Below are 25,080 nucleotides of genomic sequence, written 5' to 3' on the forward strand. Positions count from 1 at the left end.
ACCAAAATATCTCCACGGTTACCACTGACTATGTAGTGTAAAAACTAAACAGACAAACCAGCGAAGACAGCAAGAAATATCTAACCATCTTGCAACACGCATATCATACAAAACATAACAACAGCCTGATTTCATTGGTTGCCATAAGTGTCTTAGTAGGGCGTTGGGCCACTATGAGCCAGAACAGCTTCAATGCACCTCGACATAGATTCTACTAGTGTCTGGAACTCTATTGGAGGGATGTGACATCGTTCTTCTATTGGAGGGATGTGACACCGTTCTTCTTTTGGAGGGATGTGACACCGTTCTTCTATTGGAGGGATGTGACACCGTTCTTCTATTGGAGGGATGTGACACCGTTCTTCTATTGGAGGGATGTGACACCGTTCTTCTATTGGAGGGATGTTCTTCCACGAGAAATTCCATCATTTGGTGTTTTGTTGATGGTGGTGGAAAACGCTGTCTCAGGTGCCGCTCCAGAAACTCCCATAAGTGTTCATTTAGGTTGAGATCAGAATCTCCTAGAAGTGTTCATTTAGGTTGAGGTCTGGTGACTGAGACGGCCATGGCATATGGTTTACACCGTTTTCATGTCCATCAAACCATTCAGGGACCACTTGTGCCCTGTGGATGGGGGCATTGTCATCCTATGGGGGCATAGCCAGGGTAGCCAGAATAATGACCTGCCCAGCGTTTTTATACATGACCCTAAGCACGATGTTAATTGCTTCATCAACTCAGGAATCACACCTGTGTGGAAGCACCTGGGTGATTCTCATGAAACTAGTCTGTAGCAAATTTAGTTACAAAATCATGATGCACCTGCAAAAATAAACTATCTTCATGAAGACTAACATGTTTCGTTTTTTTGACAAAGTGTCATATTTAAAATAGATTTGACATTTTCGGCAATTTTTCACATTTTCACCCTAAATTCTCAGTACTGAAATGCGTCCGGATCAAATTGTCAGGTCATTTTATAAAATGTTACTTATTTTATAAAAAAAAAAAATATGTTCCTGTAGTTTGTCCAATGAATCATACAAATGGTATACTAGCTGAAGTTTACATTAGACCATCATATTTATTTCAAGTTCCTTTGATGCATCATCTGTTCTAGAGGAGTAGTCCTTAGATGAGCACAAGTTAAATTAATGTATTTGCTTATATACCTTCAGAATCAGGTTCTGCTTCTCAAAACACTCCCTTTACTCCACTTGGTCTTCTCATTAATGAATTAAAAAGCTCAAATAAGGTAAAAGTCAGAGAACCACTCCCTTAAACATGGAGGCATGAGAGGGCTTTGTTTTCTGACTCAAAACGGCTGGCTCCTATTACCTGCAGATTGAACTACGGGCCTCTCGTTACACATTTCTCATTACCACGTCATTTTTAAGGTCCGTTCCGATCATGAGAACCTTAATTTGGGGGGTAATGACAATGAGCTAATTCTTATGTATAGTAACAACACAACATACTAAGTTACATTGAAGACAACCCAACGTACTAAGTTACACTGAAGACAACACAACATACTAAAGTTACACTGAAGACAACAACACAACATACTAAGTTACACTGAAGACAACCCAACATACTAAGTTACACTGAAGACAACACAACATACTAAAGTTACACTGAAGACAACACAACATACTAAAGTTACACTGAAGACAACAACACAACATACTAAGTTACACTGAAGACAACAACACAACATACTAAGTTACACTGAAGACAACACAACATACTAAGTTACACTGAAGACAACAACACAACATACTAAGTTACACTGAAGACAACAACACAACATACTAAGTTACACTGAAGACAACAACACAGCGTATCACAAATACTACCCCATGATCTATCAACTGATCTCATCAAATATGAAACAGACAAGAGGCTGGTTGTTCTCTACTAAACACACTGCTTGTATTGTCCAATCGAATGATTGGAATTCCAGTTGATTATCATCAGTTTGGTTTTAGTGTTTTATTATTGGCTTGTGGACCTTATTGTTTGAACTGAAGGAAAGCGTCTGGATGAAGATGGTTACTCAAGATTGTAAATGTGTTTGTAGATCTGTCCACAAAACACACACCTACTCACACACCCACACAGACACACACACACACACACACAAACACACACACACACACACACAGACACACCCACACAGACACACACCCAACGTATTCATCCGTCTCTGCTAATCCTGCTAATAGATTTTCCCTCCTTCTCTCTGCTTCTATGCACCAGTGCCTCTGTGTGTGTTGTAGTCATGCGGGGCTTTGGGGAGGATCGTCCCAAATGTACACCCTATTCCCTATATAGTGCACTACTTTTGATCAGAGCCCTACTGGGGGAATAGGGTGCCATTTGGGATTCGTCCTCTGACTCACGGTGACTGCAGTCCCAGCTATTTGCACTGGTTCACAGACAGGCAGACACACCTACAGTGCTGTACACTGACCAGGAAACACACCCGTGCTTCCTACATATCCTACCATTCAACCACTGACACATTCCTGGTGTTTCGCAAAAGAAATGACAAAGAGCTGTTGAGAAATGTAAAAGAAGACACAGATTGGAAGGTAGAGTTTAGCTGCATTTTTATTAATCAATTATTTCATTAATTCGTGTCATTTATATTTATTTATTCTTTATTTAACAAGGCCAAGTCAGTTGAATAAAAAAATATTCTTATTTACTAATGACAGCGCTACCCAAGCCAAACCCTCACCTAAAGACGCTGGGACAATTGTGCCCCCGAACCATGGGACTCCCGATCACGGCCCGTTGTGATACAGCCCGGGATCGAACCCGGGTTTTATAGTGAACCCCGGTCTGTAGTGACACCACTGCGACGCAGTGCCTTAGACCGCTGAGCCACTCCGCGATCCCTTTAAAAGTCAATGAGCATGACAAAGTGTTAGTCAGACTCAGCCGACTGTGAGAATAACAACACATGAAACTGCTCTTCAAAGTGGACCAACGCCCAAGTGGAAGTGAAGGAAACAGGTACCCAGGTAAACAGGTGGAGAATCATTTGATGATATGATTGTGTGTGATTAATTAAACCAAATGTAAGTTTAAGTTTAACACAATGTTAGTTGAAAGGAGAAAGTTTAAAGTCATTTCATACAAAGCACGTTTCTAAATTTGCTAAACAAACTGTGTGAGCATGACATACACAACCCCATGCAGAAAAGTGTCTACTTTCAAACATCATGCATGTTTGGCGTATAAAATATATGAATTTTTTGAGGATTCCTCTATTCCTAGAGAGGAACAGACATTCCATCTGAGCCCGTTAGGATCTTCTTAACCTACACAGCAGTTTATGATGACAGGCTACTTGTAAAGAACACAGCCAGCATCTTTAGTACAGCTGTACTTCCCTTCACCGTGTGTTCCCTATCCTGAGACTAAGGCCGTTTCCCAAACGGCACTCTTCTCTTTATGGAGTGCACTACTTTTGACCATGGTCCATAGGGTTTATAGGGCTGTGGTCAAAAGTAGTGCACTATATATAGGGGAAAGGGTACCACAGGGTTCAATTCTTGGACCGACTCTCTTCTCTGTATACATCAATGAGGTCGCTCTTGCTGCTGGTGAGTCTCTGATCCACCTCTACGCAGACGACACCATTCTGTATACTTCTGGCCCTTCTTTGGACACTGTGTTAACAACCCTCCAGGCAAGCTTCAATGCCATACAACTCTCCTTCCGTGGCCTCCAATTGCTCTTAAATACAAGTAAAACTAAATGCATGCTCTTCAACCGATCGCTACCTGTACCTACCCGCCTGTCCAACATTACTACTCTGGACGGCTCTGACTTAGAATACGTGGACAACTACAAATATTTAGGTGTCTGGTTAGACTGTAAACTCTCCTTCCAGACCCATATCAAACATCTCCAATCCAAAGTTAAATCTAGAATTGGCTTCCTATTTCGCAACAAAGCATCCTTCACTCATGCTGCCAAACATACCCTTGTAAAACTGACCATCCTACCAATCCTCGACTTTGGCGATGTCATTTACAAAATAGCCTCCAATACCCTACTCAACGAATTGGATGCAGTCTATCACAGTGCAATCCGTTTTGTCACCAAAGCCCCATATACTACCCACCATTGCGACCTGTACGCTCTCGTTGGCTGGCCCTCGCTTCATACTCGTCGCCAAACCCACTGGCTCCATGTCATCTACAAGACCCTGCTAGGTAAAGTCCCCCCTTATCTCAGCTCGCTGGTCACCTTTGCATCTCCCACCTGTAGCACACGCTCCAGCAGGTATATCTCTCTAGTCACCCCCAAAACCAATTCTTTCTTTGGCCGCCTCTCCTTCCAGTTCTCTGCTGCCAATGACTGGAACGAACTACAAAAATCTCTGAAACTGGAAACACTATTCTCCCTCACTAGCTTTAAGCACCAACTGTCAGAGCAGCTCACAGATTACTGCACCTGTACATAGCCCACCTATAATTTAGCCCAAACAACTACCTCTTTCCCTACTGTATTTAATTTATTTATTTATTTTGCTCCTTTGCACCCCCATTATTTTTATTTCTACTTTGCACATTCTCCCATTGCAAATCTACCATTCCAGTGTTTTACTTGCTATATTGTATTTACTTTGCCACCATGGCCTTTTTGCCTTTACCTCCCTTATCTCACCTCATTTGCTCACATCGTATATAGACTTGTTTATACTGTATTATTGACTGTATGTTTGTTTTACTCCATGTGTAACTCTGTGTCGTTGTATGTGTCGAACTGCTTTGCTTTATCTTGGCCAGGTCGCAATTGTAAATGAGAACTTGTTCTCAACTTGCCTACCTGGTTAAATAAAGGTTAAATAAAATAAATAAATAAATAAAATTTGGGACACGTCAAATCAGTTGTTCTTCTTGACTCATAGTAGCGTGCTGCCACTCCCTGTTCTTCCTTAAACCGACACACAGGACCAGTCTCCTCTTCCTTAAACCGACACACAGGACCAGTCTCCACTTCCTGTTCTTTCTTAAACAGACACAAAGGACCAGTATCCACTTCCTGTTCTTCCTTAAAGAGACACACAAGACCAGTCTCCACTTCCTGTTCTTCCTTAATTGTTATTCCTTAAACCGACACACAGGACCAGTCTACACTTCCTGTTCTTCCTTAAACAGACACACAGGACCAGTCTCCACTTCCTGTTCTTCCTTAAACCGACACACATGACCAGTCTCCACTTCCTGTTCTTCCTTAAACCGACACACAGGACCAGTCTCCACTTCCTGTTCTTCCTTAAAGAGACACACAGAACACGTCTCCACTTCCTGTTCTTCCTTAATTGTTCTTCCTTAAACCGACACACATGACCAGTCTCCACTTCCTGTTCTTCCTTAAACAGACACACAGGACCGGTCTCCACTTCCTGTTCTTCCTTAAACAGACACACGTGTCCAGTCTCCACTTCCTGTTTTTCCTTAAACAGACACACGGGTCCAGTCTCCATTTCCTGTTCTTCCTTAAACAGACACACGGGACCAGTCTCCATTTCCTGTTCTTCCTTAAACAGACACACAGGATCAGTCTCCACTTCCTCTTTGTTTGCTCTTTGGCCGCTTCCCAAATGGCACCCTAATCCTTACATAGTTAATTACTTTTAAACTTATCCCTATGGGCCCTGGTTAACAGTAGTGAACTATATAGGGAATAGTAGCCCATTTGGAAAGTAGCCTCTCTCTCTCTCTCTCTCTCTCTTTTCATCTGGCTGTTTGCTGTTTGACCTCAGTCAATATGGGTGTGACATGGCCTGGGATATGAGAGGATTGGCAAGCACACGTACCTACAAGTGCACGCCCGCATAGACACACCTAAGTGCAAGTACCCATGCTCTGCACACACACACACACACACACACACACACACACACATTGCACTGCTGATTGACATTTAAGGAAATACTAAAAAGACATCCAGTTTAATTCAGTTTGACTAGCGGTGGTTCAAGGGACAAAAAGAAAAAAGGCCAATATCTGAGTAATGAGATAAATGCACATATATCTCATCTGAAATCATCATCTCTAAAACTCTACAGGAATTTGAAAAAACTCTCAAGATGTTAATTCAAGTTGGCTCGTCATGTTGTTCTAACTGTGCTATTTAATCACATACATGTTCAGCGTCGCATGAACAAAACAAAAACAAAAAGATACCATTTTTTTTTCTCTCGATATTACACCTTTCTCTACGTGCCCACTGATCCTGTGTATTCAGGTCACGACAATAACTTCTGAAAGAGTAGCCTACCTAGAACCAAGTTAGACAACGCCCCTGCATGTCTACGCCATAAATTTCACCCTATTCCCTATGTACTGGGGCCTCTGGTCAAAAGTAGTGCACTATATAGCGAATAGGGTGCCATTGCCCATAGGACTCTGGTCAAAAGTAGTGCTCTATATAGGGAATAGGGTGCCATTTGGGATGTATTTGACATCAATGCTAGTAACAAAGATGATATGTATAATGCTATTTTAGGACGTGTGTAGACAAAGTCATGCAGTTGAAAGAGCGGCCAGCCACAGTTGCTGAGTTGCTGCCGTGAGACTAGCATTGAAAATGAGCCAAACGCAATGAGGGTAAAATTATACAGTGAAGCATTGGCTATGGTATGAAGGACAGTATTTTCTATGGTATGAAGAACAGTATTTTCTATGGTATGAAGAACAGTATTTTCTGTGGTATGAAGAACAGTATTGTCTATGGTATGAAGAACACTATTTTCTATGGTATGAAGAACAGTATTGGGTGACACAGCACTGCTGGAATGATGGAGCTGATGCCAATAACAATGAAGAAACTGTGTTACCCCTTCCAAAACACAGCATTTTTGTATATACACCTGGATAGGTGCTGTTTTACAGCAGTAGTACAGCTCACCTGGAACAAATTCATGCTAAGTGCCCTGCTCAAGGGCACATCAGCAAATGTTTTACTTTATCAGCTGAAGTATTTGAACCAGCAACCTTTCAGTTACTGGTCCGACACTCTAACCACTAGGCTACCTGCCACCTTGTTTCTGCAAACTGTCCCCTGTTCCCTTTAAAGTGCACTACTTTTGACCAGGACTCTGGTGCCAGTTATGAATAGGGTCCCATTTGGGACGCTTATAATATATCATAACAAAGGTTTGTTTCAAGTTTTGAATGGGATCTCTTGAATCTGAGAGAGTAAAGTTGGACAGTTATTCAAATCAATACAATTGTAACTGCTCCGTTTCAACCAAAGCTCCTTCACAAAAAAATTATATTGTTCAATTCCTATCGATTCCAACAAAAAAAGTATTGCAAAAGATTATAGAGAAACAAGAGAGAGCATTTCTTCAATGAAAAAGATACAAAAAAAAAGGTATATTTGAAACACATTGAGTTTCTTTACTCTCTAAAACTCTGTTATAAATGTATTTTGTTGGGGAACTGGACCATGGTGAAACCACCCTGCCCAATCATAACAAATCCATAGATTAGGGCCCAATGAATCCATTTCAATTGACTCATTTCCATACAGGAAGTGTAACTCAATAAAATCGTGAAATTATTGCATGTTGCGTTTGTATTTTTGTTTTGTATCATTTGAATGTCCCGGATTGAGTTTACTATGTTATGTCCCCCCTGAGTCAAGTTGCATTGGATGGGCAGAGACAGAAAGGGAGACTACGGCCACTCCCTTCTACACCTCCCGTTACCTCCCGCCCTCTATTCCTCCCTTTATCCAAGACCAGTAGCCCTACCCGTTCGCACGTCCAACCATTCTGCATCGCCCGGAGCAACAGCCACGCAGACCAGAAAAAAAAAAGGCAACACGCACTCTCTAAGGGGAGAGAGTGAGAAGGGAGGGGAGAGAGAAAAACGCCCTGGACACGGAGGGAGACTCGGGTTGATAGAGAAAGACAAGTATTTTAGAAGTGAGAAAGAACGTTTGATTGGGAAGAAGAAGACGTGCTTTTATCGACTGCTGGGACAGCAGGAGGGGAAGAGGACATTGCCAACGATGCTCAAGTTGCTGTGTTGAAGTTGTTGCAGCTCAGACTGCTCAGGTAAAAACAACAATTTACTTTTGTCATTACAATTTTAATTTAGATTATTTTTAACAGTTTATGATGGTGATGGTATCATATCTGGTAAACTCCCCCCAAAAGTTATAATACATATGTTTAAATGACGTGGCAATCGTGCTGTTTTAAAGCTAAATTTACATAACATGTTTTTAAATAAGAATGATAGTCTTTCACCACAGTAACTGAAGAGGAAGGGTGGTGGTCCGCGGTGCTACTTTGTTTTCTCGTTCAAAGTTCTGTAATGTAGAGCACGAGATGAAGTGGGTGTGTGTCCCCACCCACATGAACGGTGACATGGGTCTCACTTCTCATTTCACACTCTGTTACTAAATACAGCTGACTAGGGTATATGAAGCGACGCCACTCACGTGAAGGATTTACATGCCAGACTAATTTAAGTTTCCCGGGGATGTGTTATACCATTTTTTTTATATATTTTATATAATTTTAAAAACCCATGCAAATGTATAGCCTAGTCCGGTTGTGATTTCATCTCAGCAACGTGGATATTGATATTCTTATCCTAACCCTGCCCTGCACGCAGTAAAGAAAAAAGAGAGTTGTTTAAAGAAACCGCCCCAAACATCATCATTGATGAAAAACCTGTCAAGTTAAATTATATTTGTTCTATTTGCCTCTAATCTATCAAGTCGAGTGTTTGTGTTGAGTATGAGTAATTATTTGCTAAGAAATGGCTATCAGTAAAGGCAGTTCCCCATAAAGCGTTTTAAGATACAGACTTGGGTGTGGATTCTACTCTCTTACAAGTCCTTCACCTCCTCCTGCTTCTGGTTCAGGGAGGCGCACCAAGGGAAGAGAGAGAGAAAAGAATTGCACACAATCTGCAATCATGTACAGAAGTCTTAGAACAACATATGTATAACCCATCTTCTCGAAACCAACGGGTTTCAGAGTGTAATATAGTAACAGGTTTAATATAGTATAACAAAAAAACGGTACATTTCGAATTTAGCAACAAACAAAAAGTTTTCTCAGTTTAACGTGTTGACATGGGTGGAGTTTTACGGACTTTCTCACTCGCAGTTTTCAGTCGATTCGTTTTATCCTGGGATTCTAGCCAGGGTGGAGAGAGAGAGAGAATTTAGGAGGGTGGGTGGGGTATGGTAATGGAATGTAGTGGTTAGGAAATACTTACTAATTGAAACCAGGTCTGAGGAAAAGAGGGGAAAATAATCAAGACTCCTGCAGCACATAGAGACATCGTTAAAAAAAAAAAAAAAATCGAGCTCAGAAACGAAGATACAGAATGTGTTTGAATAACAGAACAACTACGCTGTTGTAACTTCAGGCGTGTATTAACCTTGAAGAGTTATGATCAAACGAAACAGACACATTTTTGTTAGTTTCTTCATCACAATAGACATAGATAGAGATGTAGCGACATCGATCCCTCAAACATTATGCTTTGTAATAGTTGGGTGGAAATTAATATTTTTAAAAGCTCTCCCTTTCCCCTTCTGCCACACCCTGGCCGACGTTCTTCTGTGAAACAGCGAGGAAAAGAATACCGCTCTCCCAGAGAACACTAGCTATAGGATGTCACCAGAGCCAGCGAGCTCACACAGAATGCCTTAAAGCTGTAAAAGTCTTAACGTTCTCCAATTGTTCCTGTCGAAGTGATGGGCTGTATGGTCGGTCAAGTCATGCTTAAAGTGGCAATATGTAACTTTTTGGGCAACCCTACCGAATTCACATAGTGTGCTATAGATCTGTCATTGGGGTGGCAGGTAGCCTAGTGGTTAGCGCATTGAGCCAGTAACTGAAAGGTTGCTGGATCGAATCCCCGAGCTAACAAGGTACAAATCTGTTGTTCTGCCCCTGAACCGGACTGTTCCCTGGAAGCCTGTCATTGTAAATAAGAATTGTACTTCACTGACTTAAATAACACATTAGTCAAGTTGTAGATCTGTTCTATGTGTGCTATTTCTATGCTGCCAGTTCTTAAGTTTTGTTTTTGTGTCTTTAGGTTTTTGTAATTGAGCTTAAAACAGCTGAAAATACTATATATTTTGTTATGGAAAATATATTTCCCAGGGATTTTAGACAGCACAAGCAATTTCTCAAGCAATACTTTTGCAAGGTCTGTCTGGGAGTGGTCTGAGTGGGGGAGGGGAAACTGAAAACTAGCTGTTATTGACCGAGAAATGTGGAACATTCTTAACTAAATTTTCCGCCTGGTGATGTCACCTGGCAGGCCAAAACGCCACCCCAACGAAATAGGCTGTAATTTTAGTCCATTTTTCCCAACAGCTCTAACACTAAAAGGGGAATTATCACCATTTTCACAAATTCACAATATTATTCCAACCCCATAGTGTGGCGACACAGTAAAATCACGTTTTTGACTGTACTAGACCTTTAAATGTAAACTTTTCCTATTATTGTGAAGGTATGTAAAAGTATAGCATGTATTCAGTGTTTTGAACAGTTCATTTGACTCGGTAGTACTTGTTCAAAACAGAGAATATAGTAAGTGTCAAAAATTGGATTGGAAAAAAGTAAGCAATATTTTTAAGAAAACCTCTGATTCAGAACAGAGCCTTTCGTGACAACCCCCTGACATCGTTATTTACTCATGTGTTCTATCCATCCAGTGGACATGGAATTCGTAGAACACTCATCATTGTATTCCAACAAGCCTGCCACCACAGCTTTCCTCTGCCAACTGTTGATAGCAGAGGAGAGGAGTGGCATTCTCACTGTGCCAGTGTGAGATGGAAAGAGCCCAGACTCTCGCACACTTCCTTTTTTCATTTCCTCATCACGGGCCCATTTGAAAGGGGGAGAGAGAGGAGGGAGAGGGGAGAAAGAGAGAGAGAAAAGAGAGAAGAGAGAGAGAGCGAGAGAGAGAAAACTAAAAGATAATTACTTGACACATTGGAAAGAATTAACAAAAAAACAGAGCAAACTAGAATGCTGTTTGGCCCTAAACAGAGAGTAAACAGTGGCAGAATACCTGACCACTGTGACTGACCCAAACTTAAGGAAAGCTTTGACTATGTACAGACTCAGTGAGCATAGCCTTGCTATTGAGAAAGGCCGCCGTAGGCAGACATGGCTCCCAAGAGAAGACAGGCTATGTGCAGACTGCCCACAAAATGAGGTGGAAACTGAGCTGCACTTCCTAACCTCCTGCCAAATGCATGACCATATTAGAGACACATATTTCCCTCAGATTACACAGACCCACAAAGAATTCAAAAACAAACCCAATTTTGATAAACTCCCATATCTACTGGGTGAAATTCCACAGTGTTCCATCACAGCAGCAAGATTTGTGACCTGTTGCCACAAGAAAAGGGCAACCAGTGAAGAACAAACACCATTGTAAATACAACCCATATTTATGTTTATTAATCTTCCCTTTTGTACTTTAACTATTTGCACGTCATTACAACACTTTATATAGACACAATATGACATTTGAAAGGTCTTTATTATTTTGTGAATGTCTTGTGGAACTTCTGTGAGTGTCATGTTTACTGTTACTTTTTATTGTTTATTTCACTTTTGTTATTATCTACTTCACTTGCTTTGGCAATGTTAACATGCCACTAAAGCCCTTGAAATTGAATTGTGTGAGAGAGAGAGAGAGATTTTATTTTAACACTTGTATTCATCTCTGTGTCTGATTGTTCCCTGGGTGTTTTAATTGTAGATAATTGGGCCATTTAAGTCATTGATTTTATTTATCACATAGATTTCACACCTGGTGCCCTGAAGCAGCTGTCCGTCCATCAGAATTGGTGAAATAAGGACTAGAAGTATACAGTAATACTTTATTGATCCCAACTTGGGAAATTGTTGACTAAAGCTCCAATATTGTGGGGGTTTTCCTCCCCCTCTGTGTAACTGTAAACCCAACTAAAAAAATCTCTCTTGACTCATGGACTTACGCTACATATACATGAGTACACTGAACAGAAATATAAATGCAACATGTAAAGTGTTTGTCCCATGTTTCATGAGCTGAAATAAACGATCCCAGAAATGTTCCATATGCACAAAAAAGCTTATTTCTCTGAATCTTCATTGACAAACATTGGCAGTAGAATGGCTTTACTGAAGAGCTCAGTGACTTTCAATGTGGCACCGTCATAGGATGCCACCTTTCCAACAAGTCAGTTTGGCAAATGAATGCCCTGGTAAAGCTGCCCTGGTCAAATGTGAGCGTGGTTATTGTGAAGTGGAAACATCTAGGAGCAACAACGGCTCAATGGCAAAGTGGTAGGCCACACAAGCTCACAGAACGGGACCCCCGAGTGCTGAAGCGCGCAGCGCGTAAAAATCGTCTGTCCTTGGTTGGAACACTCACTACCGAGTTCCAAACTGCCTCTGGAAGTAACGTCAGCACAAGAACTGTTCATCAGGAGCTTCTTGAAATGGGTTTCCATGGCTGAGCAGCCGCACACACACCAGCCTAAGATCACTATGCACAAGCGTTGGCCGAAATGGAGTCTGGAGCATTGGACTCTGGAGCAGTGGACTCTGGAGCAGTGGACTCTGAAGCAGTGGACTCTGGAGCAGTGGACTCTGGAGCAGTGGACTCTGAAGCAGTGGACTCTGGAGCGATGAATCACGCTTCACCATCTGGCAGGCTAGGTCCCTTAGTTCCAGTGAAGGGAAATCTTAACGGTACAGCATACAATGACTTTCTAGATGATTCTGCGCTTCCAACTTTGTGGCAACAGTTTGGGGAAGGCCATTTCCTGTTTCAGCATGACAGTGCCGCCATGCACAAAGCAAGGTCCTAAAAAAATTGTTTGTCAAGTTCGGTGTGGAACAACTTGACTGGCCTGCACAGAGCCCTTACCTCAGCCCCATCGAACACCTTTTGTGATGAATTGGAACGCCGACTATGAGCCAGGCCTAATCGCCCAACATCAGTGACCCAACCGAAGACCCAAAGTCCCTGCACCAATGTTGCAACATCTAGTGGAAAGACTTCCCAGAAGAGTGGAGGTTGTTATCGCAGCACAGGGGGGAGCATTAATAACTCCTTACTAATGCCCATGATTTTAGAATGAAATGTTTGACGAGCAGGTGTCCACATACTTTTGGTCATGTAGTGTATTTTGCCATAATGAACTGTAGCAATGTTCATGACAGTAATTCTTTAAAAATACCTCTTTCAGACTGAGTGATTGTACACAGATTTCCAGAGAGCCACTCCCTCCTCAGCCCTCCCTGCCTAGCCCTCCCTCCTCCCCCATCCTCCTACCCACTCCCCAATCTTTCCCCCCTTCCCACTTACCTCCCCTCCTTCATCCCCACTCCTGCCCCATTCCCCACTCACTGCCACCCCATTCCCTTCCTCACCACCCCCCCCCCACTCTCACCTCCCTACTCCCTCCTCCCCACTCTCTCCCTCCTCCTCCCCACTCCATCCTGCCCCTTCCCACTTACCTCCCCTCCTTCATCCCCACTCCTGCACCATTCCCCACTCACTCCCACCCCATTCCCTCAGGTAGCCATTTGGTAAGCTGTTCAGGAGTCTTATGGCTTGGGAGTAGAAGCTGTTAAGAAGCCTTTTGGACCTAGACTTCGTGCTCCGGGAACCGCTTGCCCTGCAGTAGCAGAGAGAACAGTCTATGACTAGGGTGGCTGGAATCGTTTGCAATTTTTAAGACAATCCTCTGACTGGTATAGAGGTCCTGGATGGCAAGAAGCTTGGCCCCAGTGATGTACTGGGCCATACGCACTACCCTCGGTAGTGCCTTGCGGTAGGAGCCCGAGCAGTTACCATACCCGGCAGTGATGCTGCCATGCTCTCGATGGTGCAGCTGTAGAACTTTTTGAGGATCTGAGGACCCATGCCAAATCTTTTCAGTCTCTTGAGGGGGAAAAAGGTTTTGCTGTGCCCTCTTCACGACTGTCTTGGTATGTTTGGACCATGACAGTTTGTTGGTGATGTGGACACCAAGGAACTTGAAGCTCTCAACCTGCTCCACTACAGCCCCGTTGATGAGAATGGGGGTGTGCTCGGTCCTCCTTTTCCTGTAGGCCACAATCATCTCCTTTGTTTTGATCATGTTGAGGGAGAGGTTGTTATCCTCTCACCACACTGCCAGGTCTCTGACCTCCTCCCTATAGGCTGTCTCATTGTTGTCGTTGATCAGGCCTACCACTGTTGTGTCATCGGCAAACTTAACGATGGTGTTGGAGTCGTGATTGGCCATGTGGTCATGGGTGAACAGGGTGTACAGGAGGGGACTGAGCACAAACCCCTGGGGAGTGCAGTGTTAGGGATCAGCGTGGCAGATGTGCTGCTACCTACCATCACCACCTGGGGGCGGCACATCAGGAAGCCCATCATCCAGGTTCAGAGGGAGGTTTTTAGGGCACTATGGTGGTGTTGAATGCTGAGCTGTGTTCCCTTTGTCCAGGTGGGAAAGGGCAGTGTGGCGTGCAATAGAGATTGCATCATCTGTGGATCTGCTGGGGCGGTATGCAAATTGGAGTTGGTCTAGGGTTTTTGAGATAATGGTGTTGATGTGAGCCATGAACAGCCTTTCAAAGCACTTCATGGCTACAAACGTGAGTGCTACGGGTCGGTAGTCATTTAGGCAGGTTACCTTGGTGTTCGTGGGCACAGGGACTATGGTGGTCTGCATGAAACATGTTGGTATTACAGACTAGGTCAGGGACAGGTTGAAAATTTCAGTGAAGACGCTTGGTCAGCATGTGCTCGAAGTGCATGTCCTGGTAATCTGTCTGGCCCTGCGGCCTTGTGAATGTTGACCTGTTTAAATGTCTTACTCACACCGGCTATAGAGACTGTCGTCCGGAACAGCTGGTACTCACACAGTCGTCCGGAACAGCTGGTGCTCTATGCATGCTTCAGTGTTGCTTGCCTCGAAGTGTGCATAGAAGTAATTTAGCTGGTCTGGTAGGCTTGTGTCACTGGGCAGCTCGCAGCTGTGCTTCCCTTTGTAATCTGTAATAGTTTGCAAGCCCTGCCACATCCGATGAGCGTTGGAGCCGGTGTAGTAGGATTCAATCTTAGTCCTGTATTGACGCTTTGCCTGTTTGATGGTTCGTCGGAGGGCAAACAGTGCTAGCAAACAGTACTGTAGCTTACCATCTGCGTCATCTGACCACTTTGGTATTAAGCGAGCCACTGGTAGTTCCTGCTTTAGTTTGAGCTTGTAAGCAGGAAGCAGGAGTATAGAGTTATGGTCAGATTTGCCAAATGGAGGGTTGAGGGAGAGCTTTGTACGTGTCACTGTGTGGAGTAAAGGTGGTCTAGAGTTTTTTTTCTCCTCTTGTTGTAACGTGCTGGTAGAAATTAGGTCAAACTTATTTAAGTTTCTCTGCATTAAAGTCCCTGGCCACTAGGAGCGCTGCCTCCTCGCTCAGCCACGACTAGGTGAAACATAAGATATTACTGTTTTTAATGTCCCGTTGGTAGGATAGTCTTGATCGGAGCTCATCCAGTTTATTATGGAATGATTGCACGTTGGCTATTAGAACTGATGGTAGAGGTGGGTCACCCACTCGCTGTCGGATTCTTACAAGGCACCCTGACCTACGACCCCTATATTTCTGTCTCTCCTTCATGCGAATGACGGGGATTTGGGCCTTGATCGGTATCTGAAGTAAATCCTTTTATTTTTTTTATCCTCCATCTCCTCCAGCGTTTTTTGGTCAGTCCAAAATTGTTTTTTAAATTCTGTTATGGAAATCAATGTATTTCCCATTTATAGTTTATATGCCAATTTATTGGCGAATTCACAAAAGCTATCCAAGGATTGTTCCACAGTGTTGTGTTTTAAGGGAGTGATATGGGTTCTTGTTGAATATGTTTCTAAGTTGCTAATGTTCTTCATCATTTGAAAATAGACAAGTGAAAAGATTCTGGGGATGAGCATGTATCTTCATCTTCAATATCTACCCATTTCCCCCCTTTAGTGGATTTAACTAAGTATATTTCGCAAGTTAAAGCCCTGGGTGGTGAGCAGATACAATTTCAAGTCTGGAAGGTTAAAACCACCTCAGACTTATTAGGAAGATGTAAAACCTTCCTTTTTATTCCATGAGTTTTATTTGCCCGTATAAAGTTTGTTATGACCGAGTATACTTTTTTAAAGAATGTCTTCGGATAGGGTAATTCTTATTACCCAGAATACATCTGAAAACATTTTGGAGCCATGCCGTTCTGAAGAGGTTTATTGTTGAGCAATGGGACGGCAGGGTAGCCTAGTGGGTAGAGTGTTGGACTAGTAACCGGAATGTTGCAAGTTCAAATCCCAGAGCTGACAAGGTACAAATCTGTCGTTCTGCCCCTGAACAAAGCAGTTAATCCACTGCTCCTAGGCCGTCATTGAAAATAAGAATTTGTTCTTAACTGACTTGCCGAGTTAAATAAAGATAATATAAGTTTTTTTTGTGGTCCACTTAAAGCTTTAGATCAGGATTTTTTTATTCTATTGTCATTATTTATTTTTTCCCCCTCCACGTTCCATTTTATTTCCTGAGATTTTAGAGTATTCAGAAAATATTTTTAGCAAAGGAGGGGGCATTGAGTTTTCAACATTGGTCCGGGTATACTAGTGTCTGTAGTGACGCCTGCAGCACTGAGATGCACTCGGAGTGGAGTGCCTAAATGTCTGGGTGGCAGTGCGAGTAATGCTTGTTGCTTTGTTGAGGTCGTTTTCCCGGCTGGCAACATATTCAGGCTCACGTGTGTTTTTTTCAACTGTAATTTCTTTACCTCCTGCTCAGCACTTGTCTTTACTTGTTAAAACCCATTTGTTTCCAACCACAGCTGTTCTTCAACGCTGAAATAAAACCTCCGGAATGTGAAGAAGGTTTTTAAAGTTGCAAACAGTCAAAAAGTTACAGGTGTGTTACACACTATCTATCAATATGTCATGTCACTGGAAAACATTAGAATGATTCAACTCAACAATAACTATAACATTTCATAGAGTTTCTGGTATTAAATGTTGATTTCCAAAGCTCCAGGGGAAACCATTCCTTTAAAGATTAAAATTGAGGTGCGACATTAGCCTGTAATTACCATTAAGATTTAAATGGAGGTGTGGGATTACCATTAGTCACTGGTGACATTCACACAAACAATAAACAGTGTTCCTGTCACTTTGGGACAGACAACAACAGCCTACTAGGTAAATAACACAATACTTGTATGCAGTCCTTATCTGTTGATGTATTTTGATGAGCATTTGGAAACTAAATGTAAATAATTTCAATAAAAGGATTTATTATTGATCAATGTTATGCTTTATGATTTGAGGTTTTTCACACCATGCACTGTAGAAGAATCGCATTTGCCTCTGTCGATCTACAACATTTTCACGTTTGCTTATGCAAAACCTTATGCAAAAACAAAGGGAGGAGCAAAACATTGAGACAATTCTGTTTGATAGCATTGGGATAATTCAGTATGTCTATTCTCCTTAGCTTAGGCTGTGTGTCCCAAATGGCACCCTATGCACTTCATAGTGCACTACTTTAGACCAGAGTCCATAGATCCTTGATGATTAGTGATCTTTATCACGAACCACTTTTCAATCTATTCTTGATAGTTGTCTTCAATCAATCAACTTAAGATCCTTTCAGATACGAGACTAACTCTCTAGGTGTTTACCAGATACGAGACTAACTCTCTAGGTGTTTACCAGATACGAGATTAACTCTCTAGGTGTTTACCAGATATGAGACTAACTCTCTAGGTGTTTACCAGATACGAGACTAACTCTCTAGGTGTTTACCAGATACAATACTAACTCTCTAGGTGTTTACCAGATACGAGACTAACTCTCTAGGTGTTTACCAGATACGAGACTAACTCTCTAGGTGTTTACCAGATACGAGACTAACTCTCTAGGTGTTTACCAGATACGAGATTAACTCTCTAGGTGTTTACCAGATACGAGATTAACTCTCTAGGTGTTTACCAGATACGAGACTAACTCTCTAGGTGTTTACCAGATACGAGATTAACTCTCTAGGTGTTTACCAGATATGAGACTAACTCTCTAGGTGTTTACCAGATACAATACTAACTCTCTAGGTGTTTACCAGATACGAGACTAACTCTCTAGATGTTTACCAGATACGAGACTAACTCTCTAGGTGTTTACCAGGTACGAGACTAACTCTCTAGGTGTTTACCAGATACGAGACTAACTCTCTAGGTGTTTACCAAACTGGAGTGTCTATATGGCTCCTTGGCACAATCAGGTACAGAGATCCATTCAGTGACGATGATTGTAGTTGCCTAACACGACGCAACCAAATGAAGAAAGAAAGAAAAGTGATTATGTTTTGTGGCTGGACCCTGTGCTGACATGCTCTGAGTTTGCAGGCAGCACACAGAGAGGCTGGGTAGAGTGAGTGTAGGTCATTTCTCTGGAGTTAGTCACTGTGGGAGAGGTACAGAGGAGAGACTGGGCTCCGGTCCAGCTGGCCTGACAGTGCTATCAAGTAATGTGTGAGACTGGAGCCCAGGGTGGGGCCTGCTCAGCCCTGTAGAGCACAGCACCCAGCCCAGAGTGGGGCCTGCTCAGCACTGTAGAGTACAGCACCCAGCCCAGAGTGGGTCCTGCTCAGCACTGTAGAGCATAGCACCCAGCCCAGAGTGGGGCCTGCTCAGCCCTGTAGAGCACAGCACACAGCCCAGAGTGGGGCCTGCTCAGCCCTGTAGAGCATAGCACCCAGCCCAGAGTGGGGCCTGCTCAGCCCTGTAGAGCATAGCACCCAGCCCAGAGTGGGGCCTGCTCAGCCCTGTAGAGCACAACACCCAGCCCAGAGTGGGTCCTGCTCAGCACTGTAGAGCATAGCACCCAGCCCAGAGTGGGGCCTGCTCAGCCCTGTAGAGCACAGCACACAGCCCAGAGTGGGGCCTGCTCAGCCCTGTAGAACACAACACCCAGCCCAGAGTGGGGCCTGCTCAGCCCTGTAGAGCACAACACAACACCCAGGCCTGTTGCCTAGCCCATTAGTTGCTCTCTTAGCAACCTAGCTAGCACTGAGAGGCAAGGGTGTCTAGCCCTGTAGCCTGTTGCTACAAGCTCTTAGCAAGCAAACAACCTTCACTGAGACAGGACTCGAGGCAAGGTGGGGCCCAGCCTCGTAGCACAGCACTGCACCGCATAGCACCCAGCCCAGGGTGGGTCCTGCTCAGCCCTGTAGAGCACAACACCCAGCCCAGGGTGGGTCCTGCTCAGCCCTGTAGAGCACAACACCCAGCCGTTTAGCCTGTTGCCCCCACTACTGTAAGTCTCTCTGGATAAGTGCACCTGCTAAATGATGTAAATGTAAAAAAGCTAGCACTGCCTGAGGTGGGACTTGTAGCCTAGCCCGTTTCTCCATTCCCTTAGCACGTAAGCTAGCACTGAGATGGTGGTAAGACTGGAGGCACATAGAAATCAATCTATTTGTTTGACTGACTAGAACGTGGAAAAGCCCATAAGGTGACGGAAATTTGACAGTACACTCATGAGTACAATCAATATTCTAGTCAGTCTAATTCCCGGCCCAGGCCCCATGCCCCACACTCCCTTTAGCAAGCTAGCTAGCGCCTCTCCTCTGTGTGCACTGCTGTGATTGTGATCATTAAAATAGTAGTGTTTCCTTTTATAAACCAACCTGAAGCAGTGACTTTGGTGTTTCTCAGAACATCTCTGTAACTGTTATTCCAGTCGCGTTGCTTTGACTAATGGTGCTTTACCACGTAGGTGTGACCAATAGTACACAGTGTTTTGGATTTGTGATGCCCGTGTAACAAATCGATGCCAAGTCAAGGTTGACTAGGTCCTTATGTTAATAGCACCCAGTGGCAAGAGCCCATTTATGTGGTCAGTAAATGCTTCCGAACAGACATAAAAACAACCAATTCCAAATCAGATCAACCAAATCTTACCCGAATCTGCTTAATTGAACGGATTACAGACAGAGTGCACGTTTATGGGATTCCTTGAGACTCATCGTCTTACCTACGGTGTGTTGTTGATCTCCCCCCTTGTGACAGGAGGTAAATGAATACAAATGAATGACAACTGTCATACCCTGAGTCTCTCTATGCAAACACAGTGACAATCCAACCTCGTATCGCTTGGCGTTTATCTCCACTGGCCGATCTATTTCAGTAGCCGGGCAACCAACTAGCTAGCTACGCCAACAATAAAAGCAGTAAGGATAGGAAGAGGTTTTTAGCTTGGTTGTGATGAAAGACCTTTTTTAATGAGGGTTTTGAAAAGAGAGAAACACTTGTTGGATCCGTTCACCAAACCCTTGTTAACTCCTAGCTCACAGGTGGCTATTCGCTATAGACAACAACATGTAGCTATGACGCGCTTGGTTTCTGCTCTTCTGCAACTTCAAACGGATAAAGCACAAACGGAACACCGGAGTGATAGATAACTATAAATCTAGCGAAGATGCAGTTTGTTAACACAATGCAAATGTAACTGTTTTATGGGTCAAAGGTTTGTGTTTGGAGTTGATCCTAAAAACCGGTTCATCCTGTTTTAAGTAATAAATCTAAATCCGGTAAAGATTTTCCCCTTTTCACCATTTACTAAAACTTTTACTTCTGTTTTTCAACTGCCACTGAACGAGTCTGTAAACTGGAAACACAGTTATTTTCTGTAATTTTCTTGGTACGTAAAGAGCAGTTCAGCTGTTCACCACAACAAGGGAGGAGGCAGCAGATTAATGACAGTTGTTCAAAAAAACACAACTTGTCTTTAAAGAATTTGTCTGTGTGTGGGGTGGGGTGGGTGGGTGGGGGGGGGCAGGTTGTCACTAGTCCATGCCTGTCTGTGAGGAATCCAGTCCACCAGTTGGTGTTTTTGCTCAAGAGAAAAGACTCTTCTTTGTTTCACAGTACCCTCTTCTAGTCAAAGTGGAGACCTTCAAACGTAGATAGGAATTGTGAACTAAGCCGGATGGGAGGCACTTGACATACAACATACCAAGGTTCAGCTTTTTACTGTCGAGACAAATGGCAAAGTTTAATTGGAAAATATATCAATACCAAAGCAGTTGGCTAGCATAATGCTTAAACAATTAGATCTTTATTATTGATTTCAAGCATCAAAGCTTAAAGGCACTGCTGAAAAGGACCATTGTCATTCAGGAAAACAGAATTCTCCAGATACTTTATGAATCATCAATCAGATATTTCTTCATCTTCAGACATGTGCTAGTACTGTGAGATCCCAAAATATTGGGACAGTAAGCAGGTTTCCATCCAACCTTTTTATGTATATAAAGTACATGTGGGATGAAAAATGTCCCGACAGGCCTGATGGGAAACAGAAAAAAGGTTTTCAGTAAACTTTCAAAATGTCGCCAAAACTAAATACGCTTAGACAAGGTGGGATCTTTATGTGTTGGTAAAATTAATTATGCGAGAAATGTCGTTGGAAACACTTTTATACACAAATATATACACTACCGTTCAAAAGTTTGGGGTCCCTTACAAATGTCCTTGTTTTTTGAAAGAAAACCACTTTTTTTTTTGTCCATTAAAATAACATCAAATTTATCAGAAATACAGTGTAGACATTGTTAATCTTGTAAATGACTATTGTAGCTGGAAACGGCTGATTTTTTAAATGGAATATCTACATAGGCGTACAGAGGCCCATTATCAGCAACCATCACCCCTGTGTTCCAATTGTGTTAGCTAATCCAAGTTCATCATTTTAAAAGGCTAATTGATCATTAGAAAACCCTTTTGCAATTATGTTAGCACAGCTGAAAACTGTTGTCCTGATTAAAGAAGCAATCAAACTGGCCTTCTTTAGACTAGTTGAGTATTTGGAGCATCAGCATTTGTGGGTTCGATTTCAGGCTCAAAATGGCCAGAAACAAATAACTTTATTCTGAAACGCGTCAGTCTATTCTTGTTCTGAGAAATTAAGGCTAGAAGGCCAGGATCATATATAAGAATAGTATATGTTTCTAAACACTTCTAAATTAATGTGTATGATTACGGATAATGAATTGTGAATAATGATGAGTGAGACACCAATATCATACCCCCCCCCCCCCAATAAATACTTATTGACTCCAGACATTTCAGCTTTTCATTTGTAATTAATTGGTGTATATTTTGAAAAAGATAATTCCACTTTGACATTACGTGGGTATTGTGTGAAGGCCAGTGACAGTGCCACCCCCCCAAAAATCTATATTTAATCTATTTTAAATTGAGGTTGTAAAACAACAAAATATGGAAAACTTCAAGGAGTGTGAATATTTTCTGCAGATACTATAACCTCCAGCGAGACGCTAACTGTTAAGTTAGCCTAAGGCTAGTCGCTAGTTGTTTCTAACATGTTAATAGACCTGAACTGAGAGTGAATCTTGGCTAAACGTATTAGCAGCCACATGCAGACATCAGAACTAGGCCTACGGCGGACAGCAGCTGGGTATGTGAGGTCTGTGTACAAGCCAAGGTGTTGACTCCCCAGGTGGAGCAGTCTAAGTAAAGGGCCAATACCTCGTGACTGTTTTTGTTTGAGACTTGTTTTGGTGACATTTGATAGTCCAGCGATGTGTTCAAGTTGTGGTTTGAACATACTAGTGTTGCGTTGGGAAAACTGAAATGATCCAGCTGCCATGCGTCGCGTCTTTCTGGTTGTGTTGAGTGATCTGTGGTACATATTTAAAAAATGGTGTGGCTGCCTGCTATGGTCTGCCACATAATTCACATTACCCGCTGGGCAAAGACGTCAGTTTCAACGTCTAGTTTTGATTTATATTTGGTTGAGTTGTCCACTAACGTGAATTTAATGTGAAATCAACAAAACGTTTCACCATGTCGCTGGATGTAGGTTAAAAGTTAGGTGGGGAAAAAAAGACGAAATGCCCTTTTACTTCGATGACTTTTTTTGCAAATCGAATCAGTTTTCCACGTTGATTCAACGTCGTCACCAATGTTCTCGCTAATTTCTTTCGGCACTGAGAAAATGAACAATGTTGATTCAACCAGTTTGTGTCCAGTGGGTATTGGAAGATAGAATCTCTTGCTCCACCTGTACCACTTTCAGTATTTACGTGTGTTGAAAACACGCTTGACTCTTTACAGATGAGCTGACACAGTATATATACAGCAGTATGTGGACACCCCTTCAAATTAGAGGATTTGTCTATTTCAGCCACACCCGTTGCTGACAGGTGTATAAAATTCGAGCACACAGCCCATTCTCTCTTAGGTGAAGGTCTATTCTCTCTGAGGCGAAGGTCCATTCTCTCTTAGGTGAAGGTCCATTCTCTAAGAGGTGAAGGTCCATTCTCTCTGAGGCGAAGGTCCATTCTCTCTGAGGTGAAGGTCTATTCTCTCTGAGGTGAAGGTCCATTCCCTCTGAGGCGAAGGTCCATTCCCTCTGAGGTGAAGGTCTATTCTCTTTGAGGTGAAGGTCCATTCCCTCTGAGGTGAAGGTCTATTCTCTCTGAGGTGAAGGTCCATTCTCTCTGAGGCGAAGGTCCATTCTCTCTGAGGCGAAGGTCCATTCTCTCTGAGGCGAAGGTCCATTCCCTCTGAGGTGAAGGTCCATTCTCTCTGAGGTGAAGGTCCATTCTCTCTGAGGCGAAGGTCCATTCTCTCTGAGGTGAAGGTCTATTCTCTCTGAGGTGAAGGTCCATTCCCTCTGAGGCGAAGGTCCATTCCCTCTGAGGTGAAGGTCTATTCTCTCTGAGGTGAAGGTCCATTCTCTCTGAGGTGAAGGTCCATTCTCTCTGAGGTGAAGGTCCATTCTCTCTGAGGTGAAGATCCATTCTCTCTGAGGCGAAGGTCCATTCTCTCTTAGGTGAAGGTCCATTCTCTCTGAGGTGAAGGTCTATTCTCTCTCTGAGGTGAAGGTCCATTCTCTCTCTGAGGTGAAGGTCTATTCTCTCTGAGGTGAAGGTCCATTCTCTCTCTGAGGTGAAGGTCTATTCTCTCTGAGGTGAAGGTCCATTCTCTCTTAGGTCAAGGTCCATTCTCTCTGAGGTGAAGGTCCATTCTCTCTCTGAGGTGAAGGTCCATTCTCTCTCTGAGGTGAAGGTCTATTCTCTCTGAGATGAAGGTCCATTCTCTCTCTGAGGTGAAGGTCCATTCTCTCTGAGGCGAAGGTCCATTCTCTCTAAGGCGAAGGTCTATTCTCTCTGAGGTGAAGGTTCATTCTCTCTCTGAGGTGAAGGTCCATTCTCTCTGAGGTGAAGGTCCATTCTCTCTGAGGTGAAGGTCCATTCTCTCTGAGGTGAAGGTCCATTCTCTCTCTGAGGTGAAGATCCATTCTCTCTGAGGTGAAGGTCCATTGCATTGTTATGAAGACACAATCAGAACACACTGAAGATGTGTGACCTAGTCATGTAGATATCCCTGGAGCAGTAGCATATTAGTCCGGGCGTAGTTTATGAATTTGTTTCTATGTCTGTCCGAAAGCCATGAATGAATGTGTGTTGACGTTGGTTGCTCTCTTGTGTGAGTAACATATGCAAGAGAGACCTGTGGACGTGAGAATGAACCTAACTAGTCGATCAATCAATGTGATTAACTCCTATTCCTCTTCTCTCTCCGTGTGTCCCTCTGTTAACAGACAAACAGGAAGCAAAGAGACAGAGCCCTTGGCCTTGCTTGAGCAATCCAAAGCACGTAAGTGTCCTTCATTCAAAGATATAGTCCTCCAAGATGTTGACGACAACACGACACGAAACACATCGGTCACTGTAAACCCCCTTAATATGAAATGGCCAGTCAAGCCCTGCCAGTCAAGCCCTGCCAGTCAAACCCTGCCAGTCAAGCCCTGCCAGATCACACTGTTTTAACTGTTGGTAGTAGCAGCTGTTGCAGGATCATTTTTTGTAAAACTGGGGAGTCAGTGTCGTAAGTCTAAGGAATACCAAACCGCCAAACCGAACGCGAACAATGTCGCCAACAAGGGAGGAAGGAAAGAGGCGTATACAGAAATGTTCTGTGGTCAGAA

The 25,080-nt window shown here is 43.1% G+C and overlaps 1 protein-coding gene across 12 annotated transcripts in view; it reads left to right on the forward strand.

Moving 5' to 3' along the window:
* Window positions 1-7,664: 7,664 nt before the first annotated feature.
* Window positions 7,665-25,080, forward strand: part of LOC110504497 (neuroblast differentiation-associated protein AHNAK) — a 54,944-nt gene continuing 37,528 nt past the window's right edge. For 10 of the 12 annotated variants that reach the window (XM_036970323.1, XM_036970329.1, XM_036970330.1 and 7 more), the window contains exons 1-2: window positions 7,665-8,092; window positions 24,694-24,749. The gene's annotated coding sequence lies outside the window, so the exon portion shown is untranslated. The remainder of the gene's footprint in view (window positions 8,093-24,693; window positions 24,750-25,080) is intronic. The other 2 variants (XM_036970334.1, XM_036970333.1) reach the window with 1 other exon arrangement.

The sequence above is a fragment of the Oncorhynchus mykiss genome, chromosome 31 (assembly GCF_013265735.2).
Source record: "Oncorhynchus mykiss isolate Arlee chromosome 31, USDA_OmykA_1.1, whole genome shotgun sequence".
In the NCBI taxonomy this organism is placed as follows: Eukaryota; Metazoa; Chordata; class Actinopteri; order Salmoniformes; family Salmonidae; genus Oncorhynchus; species Oncorhynchus mykiss.